At 39.0% G+C, this 22,489-nt stretch overlaps 1 protein-coding gene across 5 annotated transcripts in view; it reads left to right on the top strand.

The window, feature by feature from the left end:
• The window catches only part of FHIT (fragile histidine triad diadenosine triphosphatase), a 1,340,207-nt gene that overhangs the window by 179,577 nt on the left and 1,138,141 nt on the right, over positions 1 to 22,489 (top strand). Inside the window, exon 1 of one of the 5 annotated variants that reach the window (XM_070391630.1) lies at positions 7,424 to 7,478. The exons of the other annotated variants lie outside the window; for them this stretch is intronic. The gene's annotated coding sequence lies outside the window, so the exon portion shown is untranslated. Of the gene's footprint in view, positions 1 to 7,423; positions 7,479 to 22,489 lie in introns of those variants that run through there. 5 annotated transcript variants of the gene reach the window in all.

Here is a 22,489-nt window from a genome sequence, read left to right as displayed (position 1 = left end):
GGACGCCAGACATTTAGCATATTAGGCTTTTATTATAGAGGATATGTGGAGGTCAGAGGTTTCAAACTCACCCTTACAATATTCTTAAAATTAGACTAGGAACATTTTGTATTAATAATTGTAGTTTTCACTTCTCATGAACAAAACTCAGTGATCTGGAAACACTGCCCCCTTCAGATGGGGTATGTGTATCACACTCCTCACCAATCGCTTTGTCATGCACTTGGCCTTCTTTATTCATGAATGTTACCTTCCTGGCCTCCATACACATTTGTGCCTGTGAACCTGAATACTTTTGTAGTTACATGAACACATTTTGAAACAAGAGACAATCAGACTAGCCCATTATGCTCCAAAATACACTAACTGCCACCATTCCCTTTCAACCTTCCCTTATTTGGAATAATTTTGCTTATCTGATGTTTGTTTATTTTATGCCTGTGGAAGGGAGTATAGTGTAATGGTTAAGAACATGGCTTTTGAAATAGTATAGAAATGGGCCATGGCAATATCACTTATAACTTGTGACAACATATTCATATCTGTAAAATTGAATAATAATGATAACCTACCTCATGTCATTGATAGTGTGTTAGCCAGTGCTTGATTCACTTAATGCTAATCTTGAAGATGATGATGTCCCTATTAGTTTGTGTTTATATTAGTTAATCCTTGCGGTGCCATTTTAGAATGCAAAACACAGCATCATCAATGAGTAGAGTGGAAGAATGGCAACTGCATATCCAGTGGAGCTAGAAGAGAGTCCTTTGTGACTGTGCTTGAGGGGCAGTAAGCACCTGGAATAATATTTCCTACTCATTTCAAAATGGAATCAGAGCCACCTAATGCACGACTGTAGGTAACCTACACAGCTCCCAGAAAGTCAGTTCTGCACTCAAGATTTGCTCATTTCTATTCAGACTGGGGCACGTTCTACATTTATACTGTCAAAAAATAGTGGACATTTTAGTTTCTGTCTGGGGACATGGAGACAATTCTGGATGCCTCTATGACCTTGCAGAGTCATTTTCCCTACCAAAATATCTTTTTATTTTATTGTTGGGTTTTGGTCTATGTTTCATGAGATTCTTCCATCTGTAACTCAATCTGGAAAGACTTGGAGGTTACTGTATAAATGAGGTCAGATTAGAAGAGTTATTTGGGAGAGGCAGACAAGATATTTTGAGATTGGGTAGTTGTTATATTTTATTCTCAGAACTGATTGAGTAGGTCCTACTAAGTTAGGAATCCCAAAAGGAATCTTAGGGAACTCATTATAACCTCATTTTCATAATTAAATTAAAAATCAGTTGATAGGTATACTAATCACTGTGGGTAAAACTGTGGTGGTATATGCACATGGACTCTGTTATGAGTATAAATTATAGCAAACTTTGGGCAGTTTGGAACTATCAACCATTGTTTGAAATGTTTTGACCTAGAAATTCTTTGAAATTTCTAACACACTCTGCAGAAATACTTGGCCAACTAACTATACAGAAAAGTTCATTATAATATTGTTAGTAGTAGTAAGAAATTGAAAGTAAATTAAATACCCATCAAGGAGGACTTGTTCAATTCAATATTATGGGTCTATACATTGAAATTACTCTGCAGCTATTAAAAAGCATAGAGTAGGTCCTTATGAATTGACATGAAACGCATGAGGCAGGAGAGTATGTATTATATGAACATGTGTAAAAATGTATGTCTATATTAAAAAACAAAAATACATCCCAAATTGTTAGCATTGGTTCCCTTGGGAAATGAAATGGTAAAGATATGAGGGTAGGAGATGTGAGGGGAATTGGAGGAAGGAGAGGAGGCAACATTTATTTTTTAATTCATTTACTTTTATACATGTTTTACACTAACACGTGCTCTCTTTATGATTAGCACTTTTTTTTGAGAGTGTGGAATGAAAGCCTAGGGAGTTGTCATGCTCCTTCTGAGGAACAGTGTGGTGTAGAGGTTCAGAACCCAGGTTCTAGAGCCAGGCTGCCTGGACTGGAATCTTGGCTGTATCCTTGGTGAGCTGAATGTCCTCCAGCAAGTCCATGGATTTCTTTAGGTCTTGGTTCACCTGTGAGAGAGGATAATAATAATTTCCTATAATAGGTTATTGTAAAGATTAGATGAATTACTACTACATAGAATTTAGAAAAGCATCAGCTATTATGATTATTGTTCTTACAAGTTTATACCAAAAAAAAAAAAAAAGCAGAAATATCTGAAGCAAAAAGATACCATAGGCATCTGGAGTCTAGTGTTAGGAATTTTGAAATTCAATGAAATTCCTTAGATATTTTAGGGGGTCACAAAATAACCTTCCTCTGATCTTTGTAAGTCCTTATGGTTGAACTAATGATTAAATTAACATGAGGCAGATTAACAGGAGGAAATATCCAAAATTTATTATGAATGTTCATATGAGGGTGCTAGGGTGCTATACGAATATGAGGCCCCATTGGGCAGTTGTGGCTTGTATGTCAATCTGGACAAAGGGGAAATGGGGTAGGGGTCTGGGATTTCAAAGGCAATTTGTAGGTAGATGAGAAAGAGCAAATCTATAGTAAAAAAATGAGTTCTTGCTGGACCACTCAGAAACAATGGGACACACAGGGAAACAGGGTTTGCTAGATTTCTCCTTGTCTCACACGTTTAGTTTATTCTCATGCTAAGGTGATTCCCCCCCCCCCCCCCTCCTTTTTTTTTGGAGATTTTTTTCTCTCTGAATTCCTTTAAGCAGGTAAAGGGCAAGGGTCAAAGGTTCTCTCTGAGTCTTTTGTTTCTTTTTATTTTTTATTTTTTTATTGATTAAGTTATTACACATGTGTCCTTATCCCCACGTTACTCCCTATCCCCCCCACTCATGCCCTCACCCCCCTGTAGTCCGTGTCCATTGGTTAGGCCTATATGCTTGTTTCTTAATAACTATCTTAGAATCAGTATTCCAAAAGACATATTTTGGGGTGGCAAAACTTTGGTCAATATGAAATACGAAATAATATGCTATTTTTAAAAATTGAAGTTATCAGGTGATGAGTGGATAAGGCCTGGAAACACAGCGGCCCTTACTTGTAATGGAGGAGCAAAGTCAACAAACAGTCTTAAACTAAACATATATCAGAATTGGAACATAGCAGCCGATACTGGCAGGTCTAGAGAATCAAAGGAGAAAAAAAATGGGGGTGGTCAATAGTTTCCTAAATGTTTCTTAAACTTCAATCTCCACTATCTTCTTCCCACTGTTCTACTAATTCTTCACCTTATCTTTTCTGCCCTGACAAGTTCTGTGTTTGATCCCGATTTTATCTCTTTGTGGAACAGCTGATACAACAATAATGTGTAGTTCATTGCAGAGCTGGAACATTGTGCCAAACAGTGGAACAGTCACCTGGACATGGAAAGACATGCTCAAGGATGAATGTTATCAAAAGAAGCTACTGTATACAACTGGGCAGCAGTAGGCAAAGAACAAGCATTGAGTGGACAATGCTTAGGAAACCAGGATAACTTGACTTCCAGTCCTAAGACTTAATTGAGCCAAGGAACTGGGTGCCGAATCATTCTGTGTTGTTGCTTAGGTGAAAAGCCAGCGGCTGGAACAATCTTCATCTGGAGCTTAATCTGTTTCTGTATGTCTGTAACAATGGTGTGTTTTTCGCAACAGGTTCATGTAATTCTGAAGGCCAGGCATCAAGCACGGACCAGAGTTCTAGTCATTAGTCACACACGCAGGCCACTGGGTAATTCCAGGGCGCTGCCTTTGCTTGCAGCTGGAGAAGATACCGTGTTCCACAACATGGTTCCTAATGAGGAGTACACACAGGTGACAAGGCTGGACTCTGGCAGCAAAGTGCTGCTAGGAACCAGCTCCAGCGAAGAGCAGCTTCCCCTCTGCTGCTGGTTTTCTTTCTAGAGCAGCTGTGGGCAAACTACGACCCTTGGGCCGGATTCGGCCCGTTTGAAATGAATAAAACTAAAAAAAAAAAAAAGACCTTACCCTTTTATGTAATGATGTTTACTTTGAATTTATATTAGTTCCCACAAACACTCCATCCATGGTTTTGTTCCGGCCCTCCGGTCCAGTTTAAGAACTCATTGTGGCCCTCGAGTCAAAAAGTTTTCCCACCCCTGTTCTAGAGCCATGGGTTTGGCTCCTGGGTGACCATCTCTGCCGGAGCTCATTATGTGATTGCGCAGCAGCCTGTCTAGTTACGGTAAAGTGCTGAGCCACACGGTTGCTCCCTGCCCTCAATGTCCTGATGGCCAGTGTCTTGATGCTTCATAGGGACAGTTTTCAGTTGTTTCCTTTGAGACAGGTTTGGGGAACCCAAATATTCCTTTAACATTTAAGGAACATAAATCTGTTTCCTCCTACTTTAAAGAGAATGTGTTTACAAATGAAAACATTATGTGGATAGGGTAATTTGAGAAAAGGATACACTATGACAGAGACTCTCTTTTAAAAAGCACAGGAATAGCCTGGCTGGTGTGGTTCAGTGGTTGAGCATTGACCTGTGAGCCAGGAGGTCACGGTTCGATTCCTGGTCAGGGCACATGCTTGGGTTGTGGGCTCGATCCCCAGGGTGGAGTGTGCAGGAGGCAGCAGGTCAATGATTTTCTCTCATCACTGATGTTTCTATCTCTCTCTCTCTCTGTCCCCTTTCCTCTCTGAAATCAATAAAAATATATTTTTAAAAAAGGCACAGGAGTAGTGGAGCAAGGGTTTCCAAATTAACTGATTTTCTTTAGTTTGTGCGTATTCAGTTTTTCACAGTGCTTTCTGGGGGAAAAACAAAAGGGGGCCACATTGAAGTAAGTGGCTTTCATTATCTGACAAAACCAAAGCATCCTTTTTTTTTAAAAACTAAATTAAATTGAGTTAATTAATTGAGTTAAATGTTGGACAGTATTTTCAAATTAAGTTTTATTAACAAAAATTACTGTAACACTGTTAATATGGATTATTTTTTACTAGAGGCCTGTTGCATGAAGAGATTCGTGCAATAGGTCTTCCCTTCCCTTGGCTGCTGGCACCAGTTTTCCTCTGGCACCCGGGACCAAGGCCTTCGCTTCTGGCTGGGCTCCGGCCAGACCTCCCCACCGCCCCCAGCCGTAGGGCTTCGCTGCTCTGCTGATCCCGGGGCCCTGAGGCCTTGCGGCTCCGCCCATCCCGGGGCCGTGAGGCCTCGCTGCTCGGCAGGCTTCGGGTACGTTTGGCTTCGCTCCACCGCTGGGTGGTTAATTTGCATATCACCCTGATTAGCCAATGGGAAGTGTAGCAAAGGTATGGTCAATTACCCTTTTTGTCTTTTATTAGATAGGATTGACCCTGTATTAGCTCACAGACTAATACTAAATTGTGATTTAGGGAAATGCTTAGTTGGGGAATGAAGCACCCTACATTTCTATGCCTAGAAGTTGGAGAATCTAGAGGAATAAACAAAGCATGTGTGTGTGTGACCAGCAGTTCCCAGTGTTTCTCTTTACTGGACCCAGAGGAAGGACATATACCTACAGGGACAGTGCCATGTGGTGATTCAGAAGGTAGATTCTGGCCTAGACTTGGGCTCAAATCCTGGCTGCATCTGGATCTGTTGAATCAAGAAGTGTATGTTGCTTTCCACCTCCATTTCTTTTTGGAACATCCCCAATTCCTGTCTTTATCTGTGTAAGACTATTTTGTAAACCACCTCCACTTGAGCCTACATCCTCTCTGTCCTTCATTGGAACACTAAGAGTATTGAGACACCTCTTATGTTACTCATGGGCTTTATCTCCTGATATTTTTCTTTGTTTTTATCTCCTCTACTAGATTCTGAGCTTCTCAAGGACAGTGTTTGTTTGATTGACCTCTATAATTCCCCCAGTATCTGGCATAAATGCAAAAATGTAGTCATAAAAGGGAATCGAAACTGTAGAGTACTTGGTTCTAAATATCATCCTCTCTGTTTCACTATATCCTGCAGAGTGATTGGCCCATGGTGGGTTCTTGATGAGGGTCAATGGATAGCAGGCAGTATAAAACAGGATAAGCTCTTGAGACTACATTCTCTAAGGCCAACCTGATTCTAATACTACAATAGAAGAAATTCAATTTAATTAACTGTTCACTTCCATTATGTGCCAGACCCTAGTTAGACATTGTGATCACTACAATGAGTAATGTGTTTCCTTTGAGTTTGCAATCTGGTGGAGAAGACTGATGGAGAGAGATAGAAACAGAGATAGTGTTTCTTTGTTCATTCATCCCTTCACTTATTTATTCTTTCTTTGAACATGGTGTGTTATGTGCCTACTACTAGGTTTAAGAAAAACCCAACATAGACTGTGGCTATAACCTTATTTATCCCAGGGGAAGAGAGAGACAGGGTGATACCAATGACAACTAGGGTTAGTGAAACAAAGGAAATGAATGCCGTGGAATGGAAATGCGTGTGCGATGTGCCCTAATCTGAGGCAGGGATGGTCCTCCATGAAGCAAGGCATTGAACTGAAACCCCAGGACGAATGGGCCTTAACCAGGGGCAGTCGCAGGGGAATAGCATGTGCAAGGGCATCTGCACTGTAATATGGTGACAGGAGTAAGGGCTAGAGAGAGAAAGTAATTCTGCCCATAGGTCTGGAAAGCTTTATGGAGAAGGAGGGTTTTGATTGGGACCTATGTGACAAAGGTCATTGACAAGTAAATGGAAGGGAGGAGAAGATAGTCCAGACAAGGAGACCAGTCTATGGGCATGGAGAACTGTGCAGAGAACTAAGTTACAGTTTATGAGGAACCTCTCCAGTAGAATATCCATAGTGACGAAATACAGAAGTATATGTGGATCATGCATCACCAATTCTAAACATTTGCTGGTTAAAAATTCAAGCTTCTTATGTTTAAAAGGTTAATTGTATATAAAAATCAGCTAAGATCATTCTTAGCAGATGATTCTATTAACATTTCTGTCAATTAAAGATCTTTATCATTAGCGCTGTATTTCAGTTCTTTAAAGAAACTTATCACATGGAATCACAGATACCTTTTTTTCAGAAAAAAATGAGGTAATTTGTTAGCAAAACATTACAAATTATGTTGAGTTGACATCACCCAATTATAGCTACATTACTGAATTACTCCTGTTCAGCCCAGAGTTGGGGAATTTGCTAGCACAGCCTTCATTACAGCTAATAGAAAATACACTCCTAAAGCTCTTTGAATCCACTGCATCTTCTGTAAGAAGTGTTTTTCCTGTTGGGACTGCATTCTGGGCCTGACAATCGAGCTGCGAGGATTTTATTTCTCACAGGATCTGGGGAAGCCTCGTGCTGTTTGTTTACGTGGGCTGTGACATCAGGGACTAGCTGGACTGTGAGAGCCTGTTGGATGTGCTTTCTAGCCTCCTGATAGATGGCCCTCCCTTCTGCCAGAGGCTGTCCCCCCAGTGCTGTGATTGAAGAGTGTCCCCCCAGCGCTGAGCTACCTGCCTGTGAGTTTTCATTACCCAGCCATTATGCTCACTGCCCACAGCCACCTCCACTTATTGATTTGGGGCCTGTGCCAGCTTCAAATTGTTTCCTTCAGATTGGGTTTGCTCCGCATCTGTCCTCCATGGTATGCCCTTCCGTGCCGGTCCGCACTAATTTCTTGAGTAGTTTCAGAAGCCGTGGGTTTGACCCATCAGCTCATAGCAGGCCCCCCAAAACTATGGTAACCTTTATTATTATTATTATTATTATTGTTGTTGTTGTTGTTATTACTACCTTGGAACTTTACAGTAAATGAAAATAAAATCCAAGAAGCTTTGGCTTCTTCCCGCACCCCCTTTCCCTCCAGAACACATTTTTGTATGTAAATGTACTGTGGGTGCCAATCTTGTTCCTTAACTGAGGACTTCTCTAGAGGAATGGCAGGTTGAAGAATCCAGTGTGTCACCTTTTCTTTGAGATCTCTTAAGTACTTGTTTTTTAGTTTCCCAATAGCCACTCACTTCTCAGGGTGGATTTGAAAGAGTCTTTCTCTGTAGAGCGTGGGCAGGAGGCAGCTGGTACTTCTGACCCTCTTTGCTCTGTCTTCACTGTTATTCAGTGTTCCCTTGGCAAAGAAATGCATTTCATAGTTTCCCCTTAACATTTATCAAGTTACCTTAGCAGTTGTATCATAAAGCAGCACAACATTTGAAAAAGTTCTCTATTTTTGTTTACTTTGTAACCCATATCTGGTATCTGGGCAAATATTTTTTGGATAGAAAAAAACTAACAATCGTCTTTAAAAAAATCTATTTCAAAACAAATAGATTAAATAGCATCTAAATGAATTATGTGCCTCAGTAGATGGAGTTTTGGGACCTTATTATACACAGTGTTTGAGCATGTTCTGCTATGACAATGAAGTGTGGCGCAGCACTGCTTGCAGGGCGGTCCTTGTGCTGGTCCAGTGTTCAACAAAATGTTCTCAGAAATGGACAGTAAGATTTAGAAATTTGTGTGCAACCAAGAGCAAATTTGTTGAATCTAACAATAACAAATTTGGGGCTTTTAATGTGATTGCTCTTATTTTTATTTTATTTAGGAATTTTTTTAACTTATTGATTGATTTTAGAGAGTAAGGGGGAGAGCTCCAGAGAGAGCTCAATTTGTTGTTTTATTGTTCCACTTATTTATGCATTCATTTTTTGATTCTTATATGTGCCCTGACTGGGATGAAACCCATAATCTTGGCATATAGGGACGACACTCTAACCAACTGAGCTATCCAGCTAGGCCCAGTAATTAATTTTTATTGTATCTTCTAAAGTATTTATCTGTGTTTGATTGCCCTCCCCCCAATCCTCCATCACAGTTCTTTTGCAAAACATTGGTGTATTTTGGTTAAAAATACTCAGCCTCATCATTCCTCTTTCATAGCCCTTGGGTATGAGTCCTGGATACATTATTTACCGGCTCTTTGGCTTGACCAGTTACCAAGTCTCTCTAAAGCTCATTCTTTATCCTGAAAATGTGGGTGAGATGGTTATTGTACTTACCTTGCGGGATTGTGGTTGGCTTAATTTAGATGTTATAGGTAAAGCTATAGAGCACAATAAAGCACAATTAGGCAGCCCTGGAAAGAACTTGAGTGAGATGCTTGGTATGTAATAAAACTCAATAAATGTTGTTTATCATGATTTGTTATTAAGTAAAACCCGTGTTTGCCTTGTATCCAGATCTGAAGAATATTAGAAAACAAAATACAATAATATCTTCATTTAGGTCTTACATTTGTAAAGTTCTCTCAGGACATGGACTTTATATTTAAGCTCCAACAAAAGGCTTTTGTCGGAGATTATATATCCATACTGGTTTTCTCAATCTTATGTCTTCTGCTGGTTTCTGGAAATTACTAGAACTTACGTGCAGTGTAACTTTCACTCTGCCTCAAGAATTTTGACTCTACTTGGAAAAAATGGTCATGCACATCCTTGACAGATTTCCTCAAATTAGTTCTAGAATTTTGCACAGAAGAGCTTTACTCCTCACCTACCCCCGTACCTTTTTGTACGTGTTATATTTCTTTTGTGGCTTAAAATTTGCATATTTATTATTCATATAACCAACATCCATCAAAAACCTTTTGAGGGCCTGTCATTTGCCAGCCCAGTGGCTGCTGCTGTAGCTTATATGAAATGAGGTATTTAAGCCAGTAAGACATGGAAGCTAAAATATGACCCAGGAATTACAGCAGCTAGCAATACCTGTGGAGGCCAAGTAGGGTAGACCTTGTAGGTATTTAGATAATCTCATTGTATTCAACATTTTTATTATCATAACCTCTCTCTGTCTCTTTCTTAATAGACATTTAAATGTATATATTTTCATATTTTTGTTATTTGAAATTGGGATATATCTCAAAATTGATAGTCACATAATCATTCTAGGTAGGTAGCAATTGGGACACACTCTTTTTGGCCTACACATGTGTGAACATTGAAAGAGTCAGCATCAAAACTCACAGATCAGGTGTCAGAGGCAGTGGAAAATACCAGAAATAATATTGGAGCACTTTTTAAAAATATATATATTTTATTGATTATTTTACAGAGAGGAAGGGAGAGGGATAGAGAGTTAGAAACATCAAAGAGAGAGAAACATCGATCAGCTGCCTCCTGCACACCCCCTACTGGCGATGTGCCCGCAACCAAGGTACATGCCCTTGACCGGAATCGAACCTGGGACCCTTCGGTCTGCAGGCCGACGCTCTATCCACTGAGCCAAACCGGTTAGGGCATGGAGCACTTTTGAAAACTTGATTTTACAGAGGGAAGAAGGGAGAGAGAGACACACATAGGTTAGCCTAGTGGCGCCCATCGCCCCTCCTTCCCCCAAGTGAAAGCTCCACGTGCCCGACCTCAATTGAACCCACAATCCAGGCACATGCCTTGACTAAGAATCGAACCGGTGACCTTTGGGTGCACCGGATGGATGATGCTCCAATCAACTGAACCACACTGGCCAACGCTGGAGCACTTTTAGAAGAAATATCTGTCCACTGATGACACAGAGGATTGGCAATGTGCAGGCTGCAGGGATCTCCCTAATTCCTACAGCTGAAAATCAAAGAACTGGTCAACCAGCATCATCTGATTCAGAGTTTGTGCCCTAAAAATTTATTAGGAAAATTTTCATATGTACACAGAAATAGATCTAAGGATAGTGAACACCCATGTACCCATCTTCCAGCTTTAATGAGTATCAACATTTTGCCAATCTTATTTCATCTATCCCATTTTCTTTCTTTCTTTGTTTTTTTTTTAAATATTTTAAAGCATATCTTGCATATCATGTCATTTCATCTGAAAATTCTTCAGTGTGTATCTCTAAGGACATTTTCCCCCTTTACTTAAATACCATGCCATCATCACACTTAATGAAATTAACAATAATTTCTTAATATGTCCTTTTGTAGTTGCCTTTGTTGAAGTCAGAATTCAAATGGGGCCCACACACTGTATTGAGTTGTGTTGACTAAGTCTCTTTTATCCCAAAACAGTTCTCCCCACCCCTCAGTGCCCCTGGTATGTGGGAGAAACTGGGTCATTTGCTCTGTGTTATGAACTTGGCTGTTCATGTCCTTGTGGTAGCATTTAACTTATCTTTCAATAGCTTGATCTTTAGTTAGAGCCTTGATTAGGTTTTGTGGATTTTTTTAGGCAGCAGGGCTTCAGAGGTAGTGCCCAGTATGTCCTTCTGCATCACAGCACGAAGCGCATAATGATGGATCATCCTTCTGCTAGTGAAGCCAAGATTAATCAGTGGGGTCAGCCTGGTTCTTTTGTTACCAAGTTCCTCGTTTTGCTTCCCCCTGATTTTATGTCTGTTGATGATGGTTGCTTGTATCTGGATATGAGGTTTTCTTTTCTCATTAAGTGCTACAAAATGACAGTTTTCTAATTCTGTCATTCTTCCTGTACTTATTAGTGAATGCTTCTGTAAAGAACTTTTTTTTCCTCATCAACCATATGGCTGTCCTGAAATACAGTTCATATAGTCAGGAAAATGCTTGTTTCTTTACCATATTTCAATTTTCAGGTTAATGAATAAATGCATAGTAACCTCCAATTAGTAACTAATGAGGATTTTTAATAGTATTTTACAAACTTTAAAAAATATATATTTTATATGTTTGAATTCATCTCAATCACTAATTTTTTTGATGTTTAAATATTCTCTTTTGTAGTTGGATTTCTGTTGTTTTCTAATGTCCTTTAAATTGTTCTATTTTTGTTAAATTTTGGTTGTATAAAACTGCAATTGTATACTAAACTAGACAGAATAGTGTAATTAATCTGCATGTATCCATATCCTGCTTCAAAAATAACCAGCTCTTGTCCAGTTTTTTGTTTTTGTTTTTGTTTTTTTTTTAGTACTCCAACTCTCCTTCCTCCTCCCATATTTCTTGTGGCTTCATTTTAAATATTTAAGTTTCAATCCCATTAGCCTTTAACTTCCATCTTTAGGCCACAACAAGATGTCCTAGGTAGAACATGTGCTTTTAATTACTTAACTTACTGCATTGATTAATTAGGGTGACACCAGCTGCTTAGCACATAAACTTCAAACTGTAATGTTGCTTAAAGAAGATGGGAGTTTTCCTATTGGGATGATTCAGGAATCTAGGCTTCTCCATCTTGTGTTTTTGCCTTCTCTTAAGCCATGATATTCTCTGCACCTAGTCAGTGGAAGGGGAAGAAAAGGCTCGGTGGTCTATAAACTTAGACATTTTTGCTCAGTTGACCTTTGTGCAAAATAAGGTTTTCCCAACCGGCTGTACTCAAGAGTACTTGCAGTCCAACATTAAAAAAATCCAAAAGGCGGAAAGCATCTGAGATCAAGATTCTGAGATCTTGCTTCCTAGCTTGTCACCAGTTTGGCTCAAATAAACTCTTATAAAGATTAAAAAAAAAAGGCTAAGAAATTCTTTGGGACTTTGAAACTTGTTACCGTAGATGCTGCCTCTGTTTCATGAGGTGATAAATGTTTTTATTGTGATTTGGCCAATGTTTTAGGTCATACACAGTAATTAACTTTTACATTTTATTTCTTTTGAGACGGTTTTAATTCAAAGCAGGAAGCTACCTTTCCTATGACATCATACTGTGAAGATCTTCTTGCCACTGATTCTTTATGTAAACCTAGAAGAAGTACTGCCATCAAAAAAAAAAGAGGGGGGGGGGGGGAGGGCTTAATTTGGACATTTAAACTGCAGAGAGAGGTTCCAGCATACCCCTTTGAAGTTTGCAAATGGCTTTTCCCATCCAAAACACCCTGAAGTGTCATCCACAAAGACTCCAACCCATAGCCGCTTATTTCACTCTCCTACTCCTTCCTCTCTACCGTAAGGGACGCTGCTTGGCTTCTGAAGAAGAGCCTAGCTTTCAGAAGAATCTTCCTTTTGATAATAATATTCTCTTTTAAGTGCTGTAGTAGCCCACAGTTTAAAATTTCTCACAGATTTTAGAAAGACCTGGGGGACAAGGGAGCAAAATATAAGAACGACTATAAGAATTAGCTTGATATGCTAGTTATATATATTTCAGTGTGCTTGGAATGAAACATAATTGTTAAAATAAAAAGAAAAGCACTCACATATAATCCCAGTGATACTCCCAGTGGTATATGTGCCAGGTTTGGGGAAGCATTGTTACTTCCCCTGCTTTACAGATGAGAAAACCAAAGCATATACTGGTGGATTTTGAACTAGAACCCAAGTGCTCTGGCATCAGACAAGCTGGTACCACCCCAATCTCATAGCACTTTTCTGGGTGGCCAAAGTTTTGTATATAAAAAAGGTAGGCTGCTTTCTGAGGTAGAGCCAAGAAAATGATTTTATAATGGCAAGTCAGTGAAAATACCCAGAACTCAGATAATTGATCTGTGTTCTCACTTTTTGCTGGTGCCGCCTCTATGACCAGTGTGATTTAATGTGCTTATAGGTTTAAATCAATAATGTGAGTATATTAGAGCCTAAATTGACTTAATATACTTCTCAAACTTCCCCAAATATAATCCTTTTGTAGCTTTTGGAAGAATATAAATTAAAAAGAATTCTTTTGGTCTTTTCTTTGTTATTCTTAATAATTTAAAACGTATCTCTCCAAGACAACAGATGGAAACCACTATTGCTTTTAGAAAGGAAAGGCTATTGCACAAATTAACCTAGTCAAGGCAGAAAGGTAAGTTTTCTTCAGGCAAATTACCGTCCAACCCCTTGAATCACAAAAGGAAATTTTAAAGAGCCTTTGGAGTCCTTATACCATAATCTGAACTATGTTTAGTTTCTAACCTGCAGAACTTCCGGGCATTGTCTCTGGCCATTTGATTTGATTTGCGTTCCATAGCAGTGAGATTCAAGGTCACACTGAAGACCTTGGAGGGATTTTATCTATTGGAATGTACATGTTAAACATTATGGAGAAGCCAAGGAGTGAGGTGGAGAAATTAGCTGGAGCAAACAGAACCAGTCTCGCCCATTTAATTTTTACCAGTGACCTCTTTCTGGGTAATATTGAGAAAGAAGACTGAAGCATGATAGTTACTTTATGTCATTCATGGAATTTTAAACTCTTAGGAATACTTTAGTCTAATCCCTTCAATTTTCACATAAGAGTTCAGCTAGTTTAAGTAATTTATGATGGGATTAATAGCTGACTAGTTGCAGATCTAGAATTAAAGCTCAGGGTTCCTTACTGACATACTAAGGTACTTTATCAATTAAAGTTGTGTGACTGCAAGCAACAGAAACTGATGCTAACTAGCGAAAGAGTGGTCTAAATAGGGTGGATTTGGGGTAGCTTACCAAGTGTAATGTTGATTTTACTATAGTTTATTTTTTTGGTGGGGAGGTGAAGAATAGAAATGGATAAATAATGAAAGTATATTTTAAAAAATTTAAAGCATTGCCCTAGCCGGTTTGGCTCAGTGGATGGAGTGTCAGCCTGCGGACTCGGGTTCGATTCCAGTCAGGGGCATGTGCCTTGGTTGTGGGCACATCCCCAGTGGCGGGTGTGCGGGAGGCAGCTGATCGATGTTTCTCTCTCATCGAGTTTTCTGGCTCTCTATCCCTCTCCCTTCCTCTCTGTAAAAAATCAATAGAATACATTAAAAAAAAAGCACTTCACTTAAAAAAAATTTAAAGCATCATACAGTTACGGATAGAATGCAAAAAATACATTATTTAAAAAATGTATTGAGGTGAATTTATGCAACATAAAATGAACTGTTTTAAAGTGAACAATTCAAAGGCATTTAGTACATGGGCAGTGTTAAGCATCCACCACTTCTATCTAGTTCCAAAACATTCCCATCACTCCAAAGTAAAACCCTATGCCCATTAAGCAAGTTCTCCCCATGCCCCTTGCTCCCTCTAGTTCCTGTTAGCCATTAATTTATATTCTGTGTCTGTGGATTTACCTATTCCAGATACTTTGTACAAATGAAATCATATAATATGTGACCTCTTTTGCTTGGCTTCTTTCACTTAGCATAATGTTTTCAAGTTTCATCCATGTTGTAGCATATACTAGTACTTCTTTCCTTCTTAGGGCTGAGTAATATTCTAGTGTATGTATATACCACAATTTGTTGATTCATTCTTTGATCCACTGATGGACACTAAGGCCATTTCCACCTTTGGCTCTGTGGATAGCACTGCTGTGAACATGCATGCATATGTTTGAGTCCCTGCTTTCAATTCTTTTGGGCATATACCTAAGAGTGGAATTCCTGTGTCATATGGTAATTCTATGTTTAACTTTTTGAGAAACCACCAAACTGTGTTTCTCCACTAGCAACATGTGAGGGTTCCAGTGTCTCCACATCCTCACCTACATTTGTTATTTTCCATTTTAAAAAAGTATAGCAATTCTAACTGGTACAAAGCAGTACCCACCTCACTGAGGTTTTGATTCTCATTGTCCTAATGACTAATAATGTCCAGCGTCTTTCCATGTGCTTATTGGTCATTTCTATATTTTCTCTGTACAAATGGCTGTTTGTGTCCTTTGACCACATTTTAATTGTGGCTTTTTATTGCTGTCTTTTCGTTGTTGAGTTGTAAGAGTTCTCTATATAGTCTAGATACGAGACCCTTATCAGACATGTTCTCCCATCCCATAGGTTGTCTTTTTACTTTCTTGACAATGGCCTTTGATATAAAACAGTTTTTAATTTTGAGAAGTCTAATTTATATATTTTTTCTTTTGTTACTTTTGCTTTAGGTGTCATATATAAGAATCCATTGCCAAATACAAGGATAATGATTTACCCCTACATTATCTTTTAATAGCTTTGTGGTTTTAGCTCTTATATTAATTTTATATGTGGTAGGAGGTAGGAATTCAATCTTTTTCTTTTGCTTGTAGTTATCCAGTTGTCATAGCACCATTTGTTGAAGAGACAATTTTCTTGCCATTAAATGGGCTTGACACTACTGTTGAAAACTATTGATATGCATGAATTTTTAATGTAGATGATGAGCCTTCAAAGAGTGTCTCCCTGTGGAGTTTTCTTAGAGCTCTGCTCTAGTAGAAAGAACGATGTTAGGCAGCAAACAGCCTGCTGCACAGCCCATCCACTGACCTTTATTAGTGTGAACTCCCGATGTATGCACATTTTCTTCTGTGAAATTCAGCAGTAGTGACCTACAAGAATTTCAGGTCTGTGAACTTGGGGTAATTATCAAGGAAAGATATGGGGGTGGAGTGTAGAAAATGAAGACAAAGTGGAAGGTAGAGTAAAAGCAGTCTTACCACTCAGCTTGTCTCTAAGTTCATATTCATGCTGGACAATTTCCTTCCTTCCCTGACTATCCCCTAGAAATATACAGTAATGTGAACCCATTGTCATTTTGTATCTTCTAGTGATCACATTAAAAAGAGTAAAAAGAAACAGATTGAATTAATTTTAATAACATGTTCTATTTAGCACAATGTACCAAAATATTCCTTTTTCACTGTTATAAAATACAAAAAAAATATTGATGGGATCTTACTCTTTTTTCACACTAAGCCTTTGAAATCTGGTGTGTGCTTCATACTTTCAGCACATCTCATTTTGCACTAGCTCTATGTCATGTAACTGGTGGCCACTGCATTAGACAGTATTGTTCTAGACTAGGGATTGGCATGCTTTTTCTGTGAAGGGCCAGAGAGTAATGATTTTTGGCTTTACACACTATGCAGTCTCTCTGGCAACTATTCATTCTGCTTTTATATCAAAAAAAGTCCTAGACAATATGTAATCACAGGAGCATGGCTCTGTTCTGAGAAAACTCTATCTACAGAGAGAGGTGGCAGCCCGCCCTTGGCTTGCAGGCTCTAGTTTTTTTACCCCTATTCTAGGCTGTCCGTGTTAGCTCAGGTCTTCTCTCCTCACAGTTAATTCCTAGGCCTATCAGCCACTTTGCTTGCTTCTAGTGTCTTAATGTATTGAGCCTCCAGAAATGAATTTTCTCTGCTCTTTGCTATAGCAAAAAAGAGGTGAAATGAGATGGGGTGCTTTAAATCTTGGGGTGACTCCTATGGGTGGATGAAGGAAGCAAAAGAGACTCTTAGATGCTCTGGCCTCCATGGAAAATATAAAAGTTTTTGTATACATATGCCTGTGAAGGTTTACCTTTTGCTAATATGTCTTCTGTTCCTGTTTCTCTAACGTGGTCCCTAAATCCTCCTCATCCGCAGAAGACCTCTCCAGGTCTCCTGATGTTAGAACGTTCCTGGCTCTGAGGGGGAGCTATGAATCAATTATAATCGAATCTATAACCTTCTTGTGGACAAGGTACAGAGCATGTGAACTTCTGTATTTGCAGCAGTTAGCACAGTCCATGCCCATGGGAGCTCCTCAGCATATACTTACTTAATGAATAAATGAATGAAATAATAAAGCAGCTCTAATTCTGGACTCTTCTGTCACTCAAGTTGGTAAAGATTTGGTTACTATAGTCTCCTCTTATGTTCTGTAGCTTAAAATGTTATGTCCAGATACATAAAATGATGCTCCTGGATTCACTCACTTGCTGTGACATCTGAACAGTCAGTTCCCAATGGCCTGACCTGCCTTGATTATTGTTCATTTGATGTAATTTACTGAAGGTGACCTTACTCTATATTTCTGCCAGAACTCTGGCTGGATCATGTTGTTGGTGGTCCCAAGGGAGTAAATCGCAGGCAGTGGTTCTCAGTCATATAAGGCTGCCTCTTCAATATAACTTTCATGGAGTGAGCCTAGGTCTTGAGGCTGCAGTGACCTCTGGTTCTCAGAACTGCAGTTGGATTATTCACAAGATAACAGTCAGTTGTGGCTGGAATGTGTCATTATTTCTGGTTACTTGGAAAAACCAACTTTTTTTTTCAAAATTTTTTTTTTTTATTTTTCGCTTAAAGTATTACAAAGGGTATTACATAAGTGTCCTTTTTTCCCCCCCGCCCTTGACAAACCCCTACCCTCCCTTACCCCCCAGTGTCTTATGTCCATTAGTTATGCTTATATGCATGCATACAAGTCCTTCGGTTGATCTCTTACTCCCCTCCCTCCTGCCCCCCAACTCTCTCTGGCCTTCCCACTGCAGTTTGACAATCAGTTTGAGGCAGCTCTGCCTCTGTATCTATTATTGTTCAAAAGTTTGTAACGGTCTTTATTATCCATGAATGAGTGAGATCATGTGGTATTTTTCCTTCATTGACTGGCTTGTTTCACTTAGCATAATGCTCTCCAGTTCCATCCATGATGTTGCAAGTGGTAGGAGTTCCTTCTTTTTAACAGCAGCATAGTATTCCATCGTGTAGATGTACCACAGTTTTCTAATCCATTCATCTACTGATGGGCACTTAGGCTGTTTCCAGATCTTAGCTATGGTGAATTGTGCTGCTATGAACATCTGGGTGCATATATCCTTTCTGATTGGTGTTTCTGGTTTCTTGGGATATATTCCTAGTAGTGGGATCACAGGGTCAAATGGGAGTTCCATTTCCAATTTTTTGAGGAACCTCCATACTGCCTTCCATAGTGGCTGCACCAGTCTGCATTCCCACCAGCAGTGCACAAGTGTTCCTTTTTCTCCACATCCTCTCCAGCACTTGTCGTTTGTTGATTTGTTGATGATGGCCATTCTGACAGGTGTGAGATGGTACCTCATTGTTGTTTTGATTTGCATCTCTCGGATGATTAGTGACTTTGAGCATGTTTTCATATGTCTCTTGGCTTTCTGAATGTCCTCTTTTGAAAGGTGTCTATTTAGATCCTTTGCCCATTTTTTGATTGGATTGTTTATCTTCTTTTTGTTAAGTTGTATGAGTTCCCTATAAATTTTGGAGATTAAGCCCTTATCAGATATGACGTTGGCAAATATGTTTTCCCACGAGGTGGGTTTTCTTGTTGTTTTGTTGATGGTTTCTTTTGCTGTGCAGAAGCTTTTTATTTTGATGTAGTCCCATTTGTTCATTTTCTCTTTAGTTTCAACTGCCCTAGGAGCTGTATCAGTGAAGAAATTGTTTTGGCATATGTCTGAGATTTTGTTGCCTTTGTATTCTTCTAGAATTTTTATGGTTTCCTGTCGTACATTTAAGTCCTTTATCCATTTTGAGTTTATTCTTGTGTATGGTGTAAGTTGGTGGTCTAGTTTCATTTTCTTGCATATGTCTGTCCAATTTTCCCAACACCATTTATTGAAGAGACTATCTTGGCTCCATTGTATGTTCATGCCTCCTTTGTCAAAAATTAATTGAGCATATTGGTTCGGGCTAATTTCTGGACTCTCTATTCTATTCCACTGATCTATATGTCTGTTCTTGTGCCAGTACCAGGCAGTTTTGAGAACAGTGGCTTTGTAATACAGCTTGATATCTGGCATTGAGATCCCACCTACTTTGTTCTTTCTCAGGATCGTTGCAGCTATTCGGGGTCTTTTTTTATTCCAGATGAATTTTTGGAGAGTTCGTTCTAGATCTTTGAAGAAGGCCATTGGTATTTTAATGGGAAGCGCGTTGAATGTATAGATTGCTTTGGGTAGTATGGACATTTTAATGATGTTGATTCTACCAATCCAAGAACATGGTAAGTTCTTCCATCTGTTTATGTCTTCCTCTATCTCTTTTTTCAATGTCCTGTAGTTTTCTGAGTAGAGGTCTTTAACCTCTTTAGTTAAGTTTATTCCTAGGTATCTTAATTTTTTTGGTGCGATGGTAAATGGGATTGTTTTTCTGATCTCCCTTTCTGAAAGTTCACTATTGGTGTATAGAAATGCCTCAGATTTCTTGGGGTTAATTTTGTATCCTGCTACATTGCCAAATTCATGTATTAAGTCTAGTAGCTTTTTGATGGAGTCTCTAGGGTTTTGTATGTATAATATCATGTCATCTGCAAATAAGGACAGTTTTACTTCCTCTTTTCCAATTTGGATGCCTTTTATTTCTTCTTCTTGCCTAATTGCAATGGCTAATACTTCCAGTACTATGTTGAACAGGAGTGGTGAGAGTGGGCATCCCTGTCTTGTTCCTGTTCTTAGGGGAAATGGTGTTAGTTTTTGTCCATTGAGTATGATGTTGGCTGTGGGCCTGTCATATATGGCTTTTATTATGTTGAGGTATGATCCTTCTATTCCCACCTTTCTGAGAGTTTTTATCAAAAATGGGTGTTGGATTTTGTCGAATGCTTTTTCTGCATCAATTGATATGACCATGTGGTTTTTTTCTTTCAATTTGTTTATGTGATGTATCACATTTATTGATTTACGGATGTTGTACCATCCTTGCATCTCTGGGATAAATCCTACTTGGTCATGGTGTATGATCCTTCTGATGTACTGCTGGATCCGATTTGCTAAGATTTTGTTGAGGATTTTGGCATCTATGTTCATGAGGGATATTGGCCTGTAATTCTCTTTCATTGTGATGTCTTTACCTGGTTTTGGTATTAGGGTGATGCTGGCTTCATAGAATGAGCTTGGAAGCGTTCCTTCCTCTTGAATTTTTTGTAGTAGTCTGAGGAGGGTAGGTTTTAGTTCTTCCTTGAATGTTTGGTAGAACTCCCCTGTGAAGCCGTCTGGCCCTGGGCTTTTGTTTGCTGGAAGCTTTCTGATGACTGCTTCAATTTCTTCCATAGTTATTGGCCTATTGAGGTTTTTAGATTCTTCCTGATTGAGTTTTGGAATGTTGTATTTTTCTAGGAATTTGTCCATTTCCTCCAGGTTGTCTAGTTTGTTGGAGTAGAGTTGCCCGTAGTATTGTTTAACAATCATTTGTATTTCTGTGGGGTCTGTTGTTATTTCGCCTCTATCATTTCTGATTTGGTTTATTTGGGACCTCTCTCTTTGCTTCTTGGTGAGGCTGGCTAGGGGTTTGTCAATCTTGTTTATCCTTTCAAAGAACCAGCTCTTGGTTTCATTGATTTTCTGTATTGTTTTTTTGGTCTCTATTTCATTGATTTCTGCTCTAATCTTTATTATCTCCTTCCTTCTGCTCACTCTGGGGTTTTCTTGTTGCTCTCTTTCTAATTCTTTGAGTTGTAGAGTTAGATGGTTGACTACCATTTTTTCTTGTTTTTTGAGATAGGCCTGTAGAGCTATAAACTTTCCTCTCAGGACTGCTTTCATTGTGTCCCAGAGGTTTTGGATTGTTGTGTTTTCATTGTCATTAGTGTCCAGGATGTTTTTAATTTCTTCTTTGATGTCATCGGTAACCCAATCAATATTTAATAACATGCTATTCAGCTTCCAAGTGTTTGAGTATTTTGGGTTGTTTTTATTGTAGTTTATTTCTAACATTATGCCATCGTGGTCTGCGAAGAAGCTTTTTATGATTTCAATCTTCTTGAATTTGTGGAGACTTTGCTTGTGACCCAATATGTGGTCTATTTTTGAATATGTCCCATGAGCACCTGAGAGGAATGTATATTCCGCAGCTGTGGGGTGAAGTGTTCTGAAGATGTCAATTAAGTCCATCTGATCTAGTGAGTCATTTAGGATTGCTGTTTCTTTGCTGAGTTTTTGTCTAGCAGATTTATCCAGTGATGTCAGTGGTGTATTAAAGTCCCCTACTATGATTGTATTGTTGTCGATCTCTCCCCTGATATCTTCCAGAAGTTTTCTTATGTATGTGGGTGCTCCTGCATTGGGTGCATATATGTTTACCAGGGTTATATCTTCTTGTTGTATTGATCCCTTTAGTATTATGAAGTGGCCTTCCTTATCTCTGGTTATGGCCTTCACTTTGAGATGTATTTTGTCAGATATAAGTATTGCTACCCCAGCTTTCTTTTCCTTTCCATTTGCGTGAAAGATATTTTTCCATCCCTTCACTTTCAGTCTGTGTGAGTCCCTTCTAATGAGGTGGGTCTCTTGTAGACAGCAGATGTATGGGTCATGTTTTTTTATCCATTCAGCCACTCAATGTCTTTTGGTTGGAGCATTTAGTCCATTTACATTTAAAGTTATTATTGAAAGGTACTTGTTTGTAGCCATTTCTTTTTGTGTGTGTGTGTGTGGCTGTTTTCTTTCTGAGCTTGATATTTCTTCTTTTTACACCAGTCCCTTTAGCATTTCTTGCATGGCTGGCTTGGTGGTGATAAACTCCTTTAGCCCTTTTTTGTCTGTGAAGCTTCTTATTTCCCCTTCAATTTTGAATGATAGCCTTGCTGGATAGAGTATTCTTGGATTCAGTCCTTTGCTTTGCATCACTTTGTAGATTTCCGTCCATTCTTTTCTGGCCTGATGTGTTTCTGTTGAGAAATCATTTGATAATCTAATGGGAGATCCCTTGTATGTTACTTTCCGTCTCTCTCTTGCAGCCTGTAAGATTCTCTCTTTATCCTGAACATTTGCCATGGTAATTATGATGTGTCTTGGTGTGGGTCTTTTCGGGTTCACCTTGTTTGGGACTCTCTGGGCTTGTGTGACTTTTTTCTTCCCCACCTCAGGGAAGTTTTCTGATATTATTTCTTCGAATAGGTTTTCTAATCCATGTTCATCTTT

This window comes from Myotis yumanensis, unplaced genomic scaffold (genome assembly GCF_028538775.1).
Source record: "Myotis yumanensis isolate MYYU_CA2020_CCGP unplaced genomic scaffold, mMyoYum1.0.hap1 SCAF_14, whole genome shotgun sequence".
Lineage (NCBI taxonomy): Eukaryota > Metazoa > Chordata > Mammalia > Chiroptera > Vespertilionidae > Myotis > Myotis yumanensis.
The sequence above is the reverse complement of the archived record's forward strand: the minus strand, read 5'-3'. Positions and strand labels throughout refer to the sequence as shown.